Below are 15053 nucleotides of genomic sequence, written 5' to 3' on the forward strand. Positions count from 1 at the left end.
CAAACTTCATCAATTAGGGTTTATCAAATCAACAAGTAGGGTTTACCGGTTCAACTCTCCATTACTTAGCAATAGCGGTTCACTCCACAAACTCACCTATCAGTTACAGTTTCCTTCACTAGCTTTTCCTACTGGTTACAAAACAATATTTTAAAAACATCATTACCAATTAATTGACATCAATGACAACATAACATTTCATTAATGCAATCTTCATGCAAATACCAACAGAAACATCTTAGTGGATTCTTAGATGAGGTGCATTTTTGGGTAATTTTTTGTCTGAATATGGGTTTGTTTGTTTTGGAGTTGTGGATTCTCATCCTTTCATTCTTTGATGCGATCTTGCACGTTATTTGAGATCATTAATATTTATGTGCATTTAGTGACTTTGAGTACGGAGCCTTCTCTAGTTGTTTGCTTGATGTCATTGGAGTTACATTCTTATTGATTATTTAAAGGAGGGTGTTGGCCATACTATAGTCTTCTAAGTGATGTGATGTAGGTGACGTCTCATTTCCTAATTAGGTATGTGTAATGATTATGTGCATTTAGTGATTTTGAGTACGGAGCCTTCTCTAGTTGTTTACTTGATATCATTAGAGTTACATTCTTTTTTATTATTTAAAGGAGGGTATTGGCCGAACTATAGTCTATGAAGTGATGTGATGTAGGTGACGTCTGATTTCCAAACTGGATATGTGTAATGATTATTCCTTCTTGAGGTGCTATGTGATAAATTCCTTGTACGATTCTCTGCTTGGGATGGGTTTTCCTTGATTGGTTTTGTTTAAGGTGGTATCCTTTCATGATTACTTCTGCTTGGCTTTGGTTTTCATGGCTTCTTGAGGTAATTTGTTGGTACGGGTCATGTGTTGAGGTTTGTGTGTCTTTACTAGTTTTTTAGTACTTGGATTTTGATGTGATTGCAAGCTTGTATGGTGTTAATGATCTATGGTGGTAAGAGGTTGGCAAATTATGATATTTCACTTTGAATTCTCTTTCATGCACTCCTTGGCTCTATATATTATGAACTGTTATTCATTTTTTGTGGGCCTATATGTTTTATGATGGATTCTTGTAGTGTAAGTTACAAAATCATCTTGCCCACTAAACTCTGTGATTTTTAGGATAGCCATGCCTTTGATGATGAAACGATTGGTAGGTTGTTTAATTTGCATCATCTCGATGTTTCTCTTGCTATTCGCAAGGTGCTAGGTAGGTGGTGGTTGGTTGAAAACACAAATGTTTTTCTTGTTGAAGTGGCTTCTCGGTTTGTTACTATTTGCATGGATGTTGCTCTAGTTCAGGTATTATCAGACACATTCTTTCACTCCTCTTTCTATTATGCTCTTGATGTGGATAGTTCTTTGCCTTCTTATTGTTTTGACTTTGGTGATTTTCCTTATGGTGGTTTTTTATCTCTTCATCAACTTCTATCTAACAGTTGGCATGGTGAATTACTTTTTGTAATTAGAGGAGGGTTGATTTCTAATAATTATGATGATACTGTGCTTTCTTTTGAAGTCTTCTTAGATCATGTGTCATCGGTTACTTTGTCTGTTGCTGTAAATGTTTTTATAGGATTGCACTTTCTTCTTGAGTCTATGTATATAGTTATGTCCCTCCCAAGAATGGTGGTGCCTTTGCAGGTGATTGCTCCTAACGGTCATGGTGCAAATGATTCATCTAATAATGCGGACTTGTCTCCTCTAGATGATTGACCTAGTGACTATTTTCTTCATCCTTGATGGTTTTTCTTGCTTGGATATTTTGATACTACTTGGAGATGCCTTTTTTACTTGTCCCCAAATCATTTTTCTATGGGTTGGGTTTTGTATTTTGTATCTGAGCTTGGGATTGGGCCATTTTTTGTCAGGTTGGAGGGGTTTAGGGTTGAATCACATACTCTCCTTGTAACATCATGCTATTATATGTATGGGTGGGTTTGGATCTCCTCTTTGGGTTGGGTTTCTACATCTGCCTACAATGATGCAATTTTGTTTCTAGAGACATAATAGTTTATTAGGTTTCTTATGAGCAAGACCAAAGGTTTTCTTTGCTTGTTTCTTTCCTACTGGTGCTCTTTGAAGCAGGACTATAAAAAAATTATTATATAATTAATAAAATTTAGTGGGTTTTACCACTTTTATCAAAAAAATAAAATAATAATTTGATTTGAATTACTTAATTAACTAATTTCATTCTTCCAAATCCCCAAATTCAAATTTCACTTCATTTTAACTAATATCATCTTTCGAAATTCAAATTTAACCATATTGGAATTTCACCAAATTTCAACTGAATGTGCATTTAAATTTCATCATTCAAAAATCAAACTCCAAATTCATATTGAAAATGAAAATGAAATTCAGCTTCAAAATCCTATAGCACATGTTGAAAATCTTAAAACAATTAGTTAACTCAGTTAACTCATCAATCACCCCTTTTCACTCTCAATCACCTTTTATGATTCATCAATCAATCCACTTATCTCTCCAATCCATTAAGTCATCTCCTCAATCTATCCAGTCGACTGGCTAATCTATTAAGTCTAATATTTAATCTATTTAGTTGACTACTCAATCAGATGAGTTAACAATTCAATCAACTCTGTTAACTAATCAATCTAAATTAGTTCACTCCCAATTAGGACTTGAGTTCAAAATCCATCCCCATCTCTCATGAAAATCTATATAAACAACATCAATTTCTCAAATCAAGCTAGATCACACTCTTCAAAATAATTGTCATCTTATGCAGAAATCCTAGTGCAATACCTGAGAGTCATGCCAATGATTCGGAGAAGAACAATGAAAGCACAAATGTGGAATAGGTAGTTTAATTAGCATGCATCTTTTTTTTCTTTCATTTATTTGATTTCCTTGTGTTTGATTTTAACTAGATTAGTTAAGGATCTGTGATCATCCTTATTCCCTAATTGGCTTAATTTTATGCTTTCAAGCATGGAAACAACCTCAAAACCCTCCTTATATCCAATGATAATCTTTTAACTTGATGATTAAGGGAACAAAAAATAATAATGACAAGGGAGTCACGAAAGACATTTTAGTCAGCATCCTTGCATCTCATGTCCCATAAGTAACACCAAAATTGTACCGGCAATCTGTTTCCACTCTCATCCACTATTCCCAATTTCAGCTATTGGGTGAAAGCTTGTCTATTGTGGTATAAGATCATATAACACAACAAAGAATAGTTGCAGAAATAAAAACTCTTCTTTTCTTTCTATGTCACCAATTGATCATGGATTTTCTTTTCTAATTCAGATACAAAATCAAACTCAAGATTGACCTTAGAATTCTGTATTCTCATGGCCATGTACATCAATGATACTGGCATTTTGGCCCTAGCATCTTCTCCCAACACTTGACACAAGGAAAAAATGTTCTTTGGAAGTACACAAGAAAATAATCCACAAGGAAGGGCTCACTACTTGTCATCATTATGGGCTTATTATTTATGCCCCTCTTATAATATGAGAGCTTGTGTTAATAAGATAAGAGGGGGGGGGGGTGAATCATAAAAACTCACTATGCATTATATTTATCAGATTCAACCTCGGTAGCCTTTACTACTATGTAACTATGGCTGTAAATCATTCAAACTCATAAACAGATACACTTAAAACATCATAACACATTTAACACCAGATTTAACGTGGAAACCCAAATAGGGAAAAACTACTATGGGATTTTGGACCCACGAAGAAATATACCCTTCTAGAGTATGCTCGGTTTAAAGCCAATCCTGTTACAGATTACATAAACACATTGCTAGATGTGACCCAGTTAAGGGATTTCCCTCAGACTTGTTAGAGTCTTGCACTTTGTTAGAAGTGACCTTGTCAAAGGATTTCAAACACTCATTCAAAATGTTACCTTGCTAGAGGATTTACAAATAAGACTGTTAGGTCCACTCGGTTAAGAGATTTCCTATCACTTACAAAATAAATAACAGTATAAAATATATATCTACAACTTCACATCTGAAATGCTAAAGCATATTCTATGTGCTCAATGTACTTAGGATAATCTTGTCATAAGACTTATCTTGTTTCTTGCTGGGCTTCTCAATCTGTTCTTTAATAAGATCTTTGATCTTTTGTGCTCGGTGATCACTACTGTAGTATCATTGTTCTTCTATTTGCCTGCATGCATTGTTCATCAACAATTTCTTATTTATAAATAATTCCTCACCGCTTAATCTCCTTGATCACATTTCCTATGATCAATCTTAGCCATCAGATCTTCAAACTTGACTAGGTTCATTGTATCTTTCATTTTGAAAATGTTTTATCTCGCCTTGGAACTTGTATTCCTTCCTTGGAACTTGTGCTAGGTTATGACCGTTCAATTTGCGTTGTAGATCTAACTCCTGTATTTTCGTTGTCATAGATCTTCAACAAACTTCTTTCACGACATACCAATCATCTATACATCTCCAGCTCATTGGCATCTTTTATTTAATAATGCTTTAATCCATCCAATGCATTTTGTTATTACTCGGTTGTTACTCGGTAAATACTGAACCTCACTCAGTAGATATTATGCCTTCTTTAACTGATAGCAATAACCTTAGGGTTTACCGACTAGCATCTTGCTCAGTAACATAGAATAGTATCAAACCTTAACTAATTCTATAGCTTGAAATCTTTTCTCCTTCTTATTCAGTCTTCAAATACTCATATATTGGATATCAAAACAATCAGAAAAACAAAATCTCATCACTATCTAACTCGGTAATAGTTGCCCATTGAATAACTTATTACTCCCCTTCATTTTCATTCTTTTTGTGTCGCTTACTGACAACTTTATACTTATCAAAACATACTCATTAAGATATGGCAACATCATACTGAATCATAAAATCAATTGCTTGACATCAATGATAAAATAATATTATTAAGACAGTAATCATCCTTTCTCAGTTATATCCACAATCTTCAACAACCTTCTCAATATCCTCATACCAACAAACTTACTGGAATGCCAACAATCTCCCTTTGTGAAAATGTCAACAATCTCTCCCTTTGGAATTGATGGCAAAACCAACTTTTAATGGCAATACCTAACTTGATTTTATTTTAATTGATTCGGATTCAGATTGCTGTTAATCTTCTCCTGTTGTTATCCTTGAATTCACCCCTAGTCATTAGTCTTCTCCGATCTTCACCTATTAGTCTTCACTAATTAGTCTTCTCACCCTTTGACAACAATGCCAAAAAGTAAAACTAATTCATGATTCCTTCCGTTGTGAAGTAATTTTCTTGCTCCAAATACAAGTGTATCATCTCAGTCTCGGTCAGAGCAACTTGTCTTCAATCACTATTTCGTGCACAACTTTAGGCAACCTCCTAAAGTGTGTAAAGCAACATCAACTCATAGATAGTTATCTTGTAGATTCATAGAATTGATGTTTTCACCGAACTCTATCAGTGAGTACTAGATAGGGGTAGGACCCCTAACTTACTTCTAAGATACTCAAAAGTGTTCGTTGGCAGTGGCTTTGTGAAAATGTCTACTATTTGTTCCTTTGAACTAATATATTCCAGTGCAACTTTCTTCTCTTGAACTTCTTCTCTGAGATAATGATACTTTATAGAGATATGCTTTGTCTTAGAATGCATTACCAGATTTTTTGAAATATTAATGGCACTAGTATTATCACAGAATATAGTTACTGGCTCGGTAACTTTCTCATTCATACCTTCCAACAATTGTTTCATCCATGCTATATTGGTACAATTCAATGTTGCAATGACATATTCAGCTTTAGCTGTTGATTGTGAAATGCATCCTTGTTTCTTGCTAAGCCAACTTACTAGTCTGTTTCCCAAAAGGAAAGCTCCACCACTTGTGCTTTTCCTATCATCAATGTTTCCTGCCCAATCAACATTAGTGTAGACTTTTAAGTCAGAATCATTCCTCTTTTTATACACTAAACCATAATCTTCAGTGCCTCTTAAGTATCTGAAAATTCTCTTGATTGTTGTCATATGGGTTTCTTTGGGATCTATAGAAAATCTTGCAACTATACCTATTGCATGTGTTATATCTAGCTTGCTATGAACCACATATTGCAACTTTCCAATCATAGATCGATAAAGTGTCTCATTAATAGATGCAGATTCATCACTCTTTGATAGTTTACAATTGGTAGTCGTAGGAGTACTTACAGGTTTAGAATCCTCCTTTCCAAATTTCTTCAAGATTTCCTTTATATACTTGGATTGAGTAATGAAAATCTCATTTTTCATTTGCAATATCTGTAAACCTATAAAATACTTTATTTCATCGATTAATGACATCTCAAATTCTTTGCACATTTCATTTCCAAAGTTCTTGCATAAATAGTCATTTCCACAAAAAATAATATCATCAACAAATATGGTTGAAAGTAGTATTCCAATGTCTTCATCATTCTTCATATATATGTTGTTGTTTTCACTTGTCCTTATAAATCCAATCTTGATTAAGTAAGAGTACAGTCTTTCATACCATTCTCTAGGTGCTTGCTTTAGACCATGTAAAGCTTTGTTCAACTTACATACCTGATCTTTATTCTTGTCTTCAATAAATCCTTCAGGCTGTTCAATATAAACTTCTTCTAGTATACCATTTAAAAATGCAGATTTAACATCCATTTGATATACCTTGAAATTTTTGTAAGCAGCATATGCCAAGAATGTTCTCACTCCTTCAAGTCTTACCATAGGTGCAAAAGTCTCACCATAATCTATTCCTTCTTCTTGAGCATAACCTTTGCGAACTAGTCTTGCTTTATTCTGAATGACCTCTCCTTTTTCATTTAGCTTGTTTCTAAAAATCCACTTTTTATCGATCTCATTTTTCTCTTTTGGTCTTGGGACCAGTGTCCATGTTTCATTCTTCTTGATTTGTTCAATCTCTTCTGTCATAGCATTTACCCAATCTTCATTACTAAATGCCTCTTTTACTATTCTCGATTCAAATTCAGATATCAGACATGTGTTTTATCTTAGTTTGTTCCTTGTCATCACTTGATCATTCTTATCTCCTATAATTTGACTTGATGCATGATTTCTTCTGACATACTTGGCTAATATAGGCTCGGTAGGCTCTATATGATCTTCTTCATCACTTGGTAACTGAGTATTTTCTTCATTTTCTTCATCAACTTTCTTGGTAGGACTTCTCGGTTGAACATATACAAACTCTTCATAATCTTCTGGTTCTTTGGAATTTCCTTCATCATTTCTTTCTGCAAATTCATCAATTTTCACATTTGCACTTTCCACTATTTTGTTAGATGATTTGATCAGACATTTAAATGCTTTACTTCTAGAAGAATAACCAAGAAATGTTACTTCCTCACTTTTCTGATCAAACTTTCCATTTTTCTCATCTTTGTGAACATAACATCTTCCAAATAGTTTGAAGTAACCTACATTAGGTTTCTTGTCATACCAGATTTCATACGGTGTCTTCAAAGTTCCTTTCTTCAGTTGTACTCGGTTCAAGGTGTAAACTGCAGTGCTGATCGCTTCTCTCCAAAATGTTTGAGGTACCCTCTTTTCTATCATCAGGGTTCTAGCACAATCTACAATTGATCTGTTTCTTCTTTCAGCTATCCCATTTTGCTGAGGTGTTCTCAGTGCACATACTTGTCTCTTTATACCATGATCATTGCAAAATAGATTAAATTCATCAGAAATGAATTCTCCTCCTCTGTCAGATCTTAGACATTTCAATTGTCTTCCTATTCCTTTTTCCACTCTAGCCTTGTACCATTTGAACATTTGAAAGGCTTCTGATTTCTCTTTCAAAAACATAACTGACATCATCCTTGAGTAATCATCCACAAATAATATAAAGTATTTATCACCATAATAACTTTGAACTTTCATAGGACCACAAAGATCAGTGTGCACAAGATCTAAAATTCCTCTAGAAGTGTAGGACTTACTTGTAAATCTTGACTTTGTCATCTTACCCATCTGGCATCCTCAGCATATAGCTTTCTCAGGTTTTTCCAAGCTCAGTAGACCTATTACTCGGTGCTTCTTACTTATTTTGATCAGGTTATGAAAATTTACATGACAAAACCTTTTATGCCATAACTAGGTATCTTCTATTTTAGCATATAGACAATTGTTCCAAGTTGAGTCAAGATGAAATGTATTACCTTTTGTTTGTGTCCCGATAGCAGCCAACTTTCCATGTTTGTCATGAACTTTGACACTTCCTTTCTGAAATTCTATTTGGTATCCTATATTGTTTAGCTGTGCTACACTCAACAAATTGTGTTTCAAACCTTCAACCCAGTATACATCATCACATTTAGCATTGTCAAGAAGTGTGATAGAACCTTTACCTTTCACTGGACATGGTGCATCATTACCAAATCTTACATAACCTCCATCATAGTCTTCTAATTTAACAAACTTGTGTTTATCACCTGTCATGTGATGTGAGCATCCACTATATATGATCCAAGAATCATTTTTATTTATGTGAGATATCAAGGCTTTTTCCTCATACCTTTCTTCATTTGATCCATCTTTGATAGCCACATATACAACTTCCCCTGTCTCAGTCTCATCAGATTTGTCATCGTTGGATTCCTCATCAGCTACTAGGCATGTCTTTCTATCTCTCCTTCTGAAGTCTCGGTGTCCTCTGCATTGATTGTCTTTCTGTTTGTCATCTTGGTATTCTCTCTTTTCACTAGATTCTTTGTTAGGACAGTTAGAAGCCATATGTCCTATTCTATCATAGTTAAAACATTTTAAAGGTAACTTTCCTTTATACTTACCCTTGCCTCTTGGTAACCTTCTGGCTAATAATGCTTCAAACTCTTCTTGCTTTCTGATTTCCCCATATAGTTTGTGTACCTCTTCCATGTTTTTGCAAAATCTCTCACTTGCTCCACTATAATTTCCTTCAGTATACTTATACATTCTATCATTGTAATCATCAAATTCACCAAGATGAAAAGAACTGAATGAAGATTCAACTTTATTTACCGAAGACCCACTGTTATCAAAATTACTTAACTCAAATGCATGTAGCTTACCGATAGTAGCATCCAAAGAGACTGGCATGTTTGGTACAGACCTTAATTCATTGATTGCAGAGACTCAAATGGCATAAGCAGGTAGAAGTGTTATGAGCAACTTACTTGTTACATCCTTTTCTTCAATAGTTCCTCCTGCTCCTTTGATTTGATTGACAGTTTCCTTTAACCTTGTACTGTATTGGGTTATGTTCTCACCTTCATTCATTCAAATGGATTCAAGTTGACCTCTTAGACTATCTACTTTTACACTCTGAACATGTTCATCACCACCATACACAGATATAAGCTTGTTCCACATTGCTTTGGCATCAGTGCAACCTTCTAGATCATTAAACTCTGAGTCGGTTAATGCTGATGTTATCTCAATCATTGCTTGAATATGCTCTTGTTTTGCCTTCATCTCTTCCATTGTCATTGGGTAGGTGCTAGGTGCACTGTAATCATTCTCCAGATAATATATTGCATATTATCCAATTCCTGATAAGTGCAGCTTCATCCTTTTCTGCCATGTGGAGAAACATGACTTGTTCAGCTTTTGTGCATCCCTTTTATACATCTTTGGATCTTTCCTCAAGTACCTTTAAAATTTTATTCCGGAGTCCAAAGCTCTGATACCAATTGTTAATAAGATGAGAGGGGGGGGGGGTGAATCATAAAAACTCGCTATGCATTATATTTATCAGATTCAACCTCGGTAGCCTTTACTGCTATGCAACTATGACCGTAAATAATTCAAACTCATAAATAGATACACTTAAAACATCATAACACATTTAACACCAGATTTAACGTGGAAACCCAAATAGGGAAAAACCACTATGGGATTTTGGACCCACTAAGAAATATACCCTTCTAGAGTATGCTCGGTTAAAAGCCAATCCTGTTATAGATTACATAAACACATTGCTAGATGTGACCCAGTTAAGGGATTTCCCTCAAACTTGTTAGAGTCTTGCACTTTGTTATAAGTGACCTTGTCAAAGGATTTCAAACACTCATTCAGAATGTTACCTTGCTAGAATATTTACAAATAAGACTGTTAGGTCCACTCGGTTAAGAGATTTCCTGTCACTTAGAAAATAAATAAAAGTATAAAATATATATCTGCAACTTCACATCTAAAATGCTAAAGCAGATTCTATGTGCTTAATATACTCAGGATAATCTTATCATAAGACTTATCTTGTTTCTTTCTGGGCTTCTCAATCTGTTCTTTAATCAGATCTTCAATCTTCTATGCTTGGTGATCAGTACTGTAGTATCATTGTTCTTCTATTTGCCTGCATGCATTGTTCATCAACAATTTCTTATTTATAAACAATTCCTCATTGCTTAATCTCCTTGATCGCATTTCCCATGATCAATCTTATCCATCAAATCTTCAAACTTAACTAGGTTCATTGTATCTTTCGATCTGAAAATGTTTTATCTCGCCTTGGAACTTGTATTCCTTCCTTGGAACTTGTGCTAGGTTATGACCGTTCAATCTGCGCTGTAGATCTAACTCCTATATTTTCATTGTCGTAGATCTTCACCAAACTTCTTTCATGACATACCAATCATCTATACATCTCCAGCTCATTGGCATCTTTCATTTAATAATGCTTTTATCCATCCAATGTATTCTGTTATTACTCGGTTGTTACTGAACCTCACTTGGTAGAAATTCTGCCTTCTTTAACCGATAGTGATAACCTTAGGGTTTACCGACTAGCATCTTGCTCGGTAACATTGAACAGTATCAAACCTTAACTAATTCTATAGCTTGAAATCTTTTCTCCTTCTTGTTTAGTCTTTGAATACTCATATATAGGATATCAAAACAATCAAAACAACAAAATCTCATCACTGTCTAACTCGTTAATAGTTTCCCATTGAATAACTTATTACTCCCCTTCATTTTCATTCTTTCTGTGTCACTTACCGACATCTTTATACTTATCAAAACATACTCATTAAGATATGGCAACATCATATTGAATCAGAAAATCAATTGCTTGACATCAATGACAAATAATATTATTAAGACTAATCATCCTTTCTCAGTTATATCCACAATCTTCTACAACCTTCTCAATATCCTCATACCAACAAACTTACTAGAATGCCAGTAGCTTGTCCTTCCTGAATGTTTTGTGCAACCTATTATAGTCCATTTCAAATTGTTCAAGTTCAAGCTTGGTAAGAGATTGCTTATTAAAAATAAAACAGTCGGTGATAGCTTTGTAGCTACCAACAAAGGGTTACCACTAGGCATCCTGATGGTTCTGGTTACAGGGTAGTAGTGGTCTGCCAACAACTAAATTAACTCAACATCTACAAAAACATTAGGCAAAACATCATCTACACATTGCACCATTTCATGGGAGAGGTTTTTTTGGAGAGGGTTTGCTAATTAATTTAGCAATGTCAAGGGTCCAGAGGTTTTATATAGGGATATTTCCATCCTTTTTTTGTAGAAATACCAAAATAAATCCCTCCCTGAGATAAGAATTACAATGTCCCTGCAACCCTCCATCTTATCTTTAAATACATATTTAGCTCTTGTTTCTATTGAAACGGGTAATACATCTAACAACTATTTTTGTATAGGTCTTTTAGCAGGGTTGGGCATCCTAGGTTTTTTCTCTTCTTCCCCTTTTGAACTCTCATCCTCCCTAGGTTCTTCCTTCTTCCTAGGCATTTTATCCTATGCTTTTTACTGAAAACTCAAATGTCTCTTACAAATTTGGCAACTAGAGAGGTAATTGAGTACTTACTTGTGACTGTCAGAAATAATTTTGGTTCATTCCTCCTTGTTGCGGAGCTCTCTTCGCACAATCCTTCAGCTTGAGATGAAAATTTTGAGAAAAGATCAATTATTAATGGTGACTCTTGAGGTCTTTTCTTCTTTTAACTCATTTTTGCCATTAACAAATCCACCACCCTTTTCAAAATTTGATTTATGACATTTTTGACATCAAACTCAACTTACCTCGACTTACTATTTTCGTAGTATCACAAACCTTTGTAATAAATTTAGTTCTATTTTTGTGAAGTAGTGACAACATTTATCGCTATATTGCAACACTCCTTTTCCCTTTATTTTAACTCCTTTCAATATGGAAATACCAATTTTGACCATTATTGCTACATCACAACATGGTTTTTCATTGCTTACATCCTCCTTGGGATATAGTGATAGTTCATTATCGCTAAATCACATCCTCCTGGACCCCTTAATAACCTTCTTCAGAAAAATAGCAATACACTTTATGTTCTTAGGTGATAGCTATATCATTGTGCCTTTTATTTATTATAAATCATCTCCTGCTATGCAACGATATTATAGGGGCTTGAATATTATGGGATGTGGGACTCACAAAATGGTGATATGCATTATACTCCTCTTGTCACTAGTTTGCGGGATGTCCAATTTGATGAAACATGAATTCTGTGAAATGACGATATCATAGTATGCTTTGTATCCCTCATTGGTGTTTCATTGGTCGCCAAGTATAGTGAAATGTAAGTCTTGTGGAATAGAGATAACTTTGCAATCTTTATTTCCTTTGTCACTATTTCACAAGCTACTTAGCCTATCAAAATTGCATTCCTGCGATTTAGCAATATTAATGATATTACTTTATGATGGCCCATATATATATATATATATATAAGGGGAACTATGTAGGATATGAGACTACTAAGTAACAAATAGGACTTTTGATAAATGTGTGATTTTATATAGGGTCAATATATAGCTCATGACTTTCTATCAAGGCTTTTTAGGATTTTTAGGCTAGAAAACACATTGAATTATGTCAGACGGGGAACTCAACTTTTACAACTTTAGTTCATTTGATTTAGCTGCATGGATAGTAGTGAAAAAATAATTTGGGATATCATGTTTATTTAGGAAACTCATTTAGTTTTGTAGGTTCCAACAGATATAAAGCCCACTACTTTTTCTATGGGAAGGGGCTTATGTAGAATGATAGCAAAAAGTAAAAATAATGAGGAGAAAGTTCTACTAATAGTGTCATTAACTAGCACTACTAATGAGTGGTTCTCAAATGTGGCTTACTTGCTAACATATGGTGAATGTCCTCCTTCACTATCCCCTAAATAAAGAAGGAACTTAAAGTTGAAAGCTACCAAATACATCCTATGGGAAGGGATTATGTTTAAGAGAGGAATGGATGGTACATTTCAAAGGTGCGTAGACAAATAACAACAAAGGAAGTTGCTAGAAGCCTTTCATAGTGAGGCATGTGGTGGAAACTTTTTCACATCTGTAACAACTTTTAAAATCCTACATCAATGCTTCTATTAGCTAGGTATTTTCAAGGATGCACATCAATAGATGTCCAAATATGATAAATGCGTAAATTTTTCCAACACAATCCAATTAGTTGTGCTCCCATTAAGTGTTGTGGTTATCGAAGAAGCCTTTCAACAATCGAGTTTAGACTTTTTTGAGCCCATAAATCCTAACTCATGTATAGGACATATCCATATTCTCATAACCACATATTATTTTACAAATTGAATGGAAGACATCCCTATGAAACATACTACTTTTGAGGTCGTTACCAACCTTTTGAAAGAAAACATCCTAGTGCGATTCAGAGTCCCAAAAATATTGGAGTTAATAATGCTAGCATCTTTTCTTCTACCAAAGTGTCCTTATTCTACTATGACTATGGGATCAATCTAGCCCATTCCTCAAATTATTACCCTTAGGGTAATGGACAAGACAAATCAAACAATAAGAACATCATCGCCATTATTAAAAAATTGGTAGAAGAAAATTAGCGAAGTTGGCACAAGAGTCTCTATGATGCTCTATGTGTTGGCAAATGCACACTCCAATGAGATATTGTAGGTGATTGAAGGTTTTGTCATTGATGGCAACCTTACAATCCTATGACACCAGCAAGACAATTTACCAGCACTAGCAAAGACAGACTCTACACCGACACAGAGACCACCGACAGTAAAAGGAAGCATACCGGCACAGAAGACGACATGAATTTTGTTTGTAATATATTTTGTTAATTATTATAAAATCATTGTAAACAGACTTGGCAAGTTGTAAAATGACTGATATATATAAAAGATCATTGTAGAACATTTTATAATAGATGGAAGAAAATCTATAGGCAAAATAAGGCAGATCTATTATGCGAATTATAGGTTAAGGGTTTATGTATGAAGCAGAGCTATAAACCGATACTGGATATGGCATAGTAGATGCTATTTTGAAGCAGTACAAGACATTGGATTTATATAATCCATTATGTAAGTTAGTGAGACTTCCCATTTTGTAATTGAGCAGTGAGCTCTAGGCACTTGGCCTTCCTGCATGTGCAGACCCCTCTAGTAGTAGTAATATTCTCTTATTGGCTAGTAAGTGAATATTGTGGGTCACAAATCCCACCGAGGTTTTTCCCACACCGGGTTTCCTCGTTAAACTACTGTGTTATGGTGTGTTTTTCATGTGGTTGCTGTTATCTCTATTTATTGCATTATTTCTTGTTTATCGATATACAGTATTGATATGCTCTGCATGTCTTAAGTTAAGAAAATATTATAGCCGATTAGATACTGATTCACCCCCCCCTCTCAGTATCTGTGGGAATCCTAACAATTGGTATCAGAGCTTGGTCCTCTACTTTCAGAAGCCTAACAACTTGAGGAAGATCTTGACACCGGTAGAGATGGAAAACTTGATGAAGCAATTAGAAGCAGCTCTCTCAGACTATGATGCAGAAAAATTGAAAAATATTAAAGTTGAAGATGATCTAAAAGTTGCACAGGATATTATTCAAGCACTTCAAGAAAATCTTACCATTACAAGAAAAAAGAGAAGAGAACTTTGTGAAAAGATGCAAAATGAGAATGATGAAAAGGAAACTCTTAGTGATCTGATGAATAAGCTGAAACAAGAAAACATGACAACAAAGAATGAGATGTAGGATATGACTATG

This window comes from Cryptomeria japonica, chromosome 9 (genome assembly GCF_030272615.1).
Source record: "Cryptomeria japonica chromosome 9, Sugi_1.0, whole genome shotgun sequence".
NCBI classification, from domain to species: domain Eukaryota; kingdom Viridiplantae; phylum Streptophyta; class Pinopsida; order Cupressales; family Cupressaceae; genus Cryptomeria; species Cryptomeria japonica.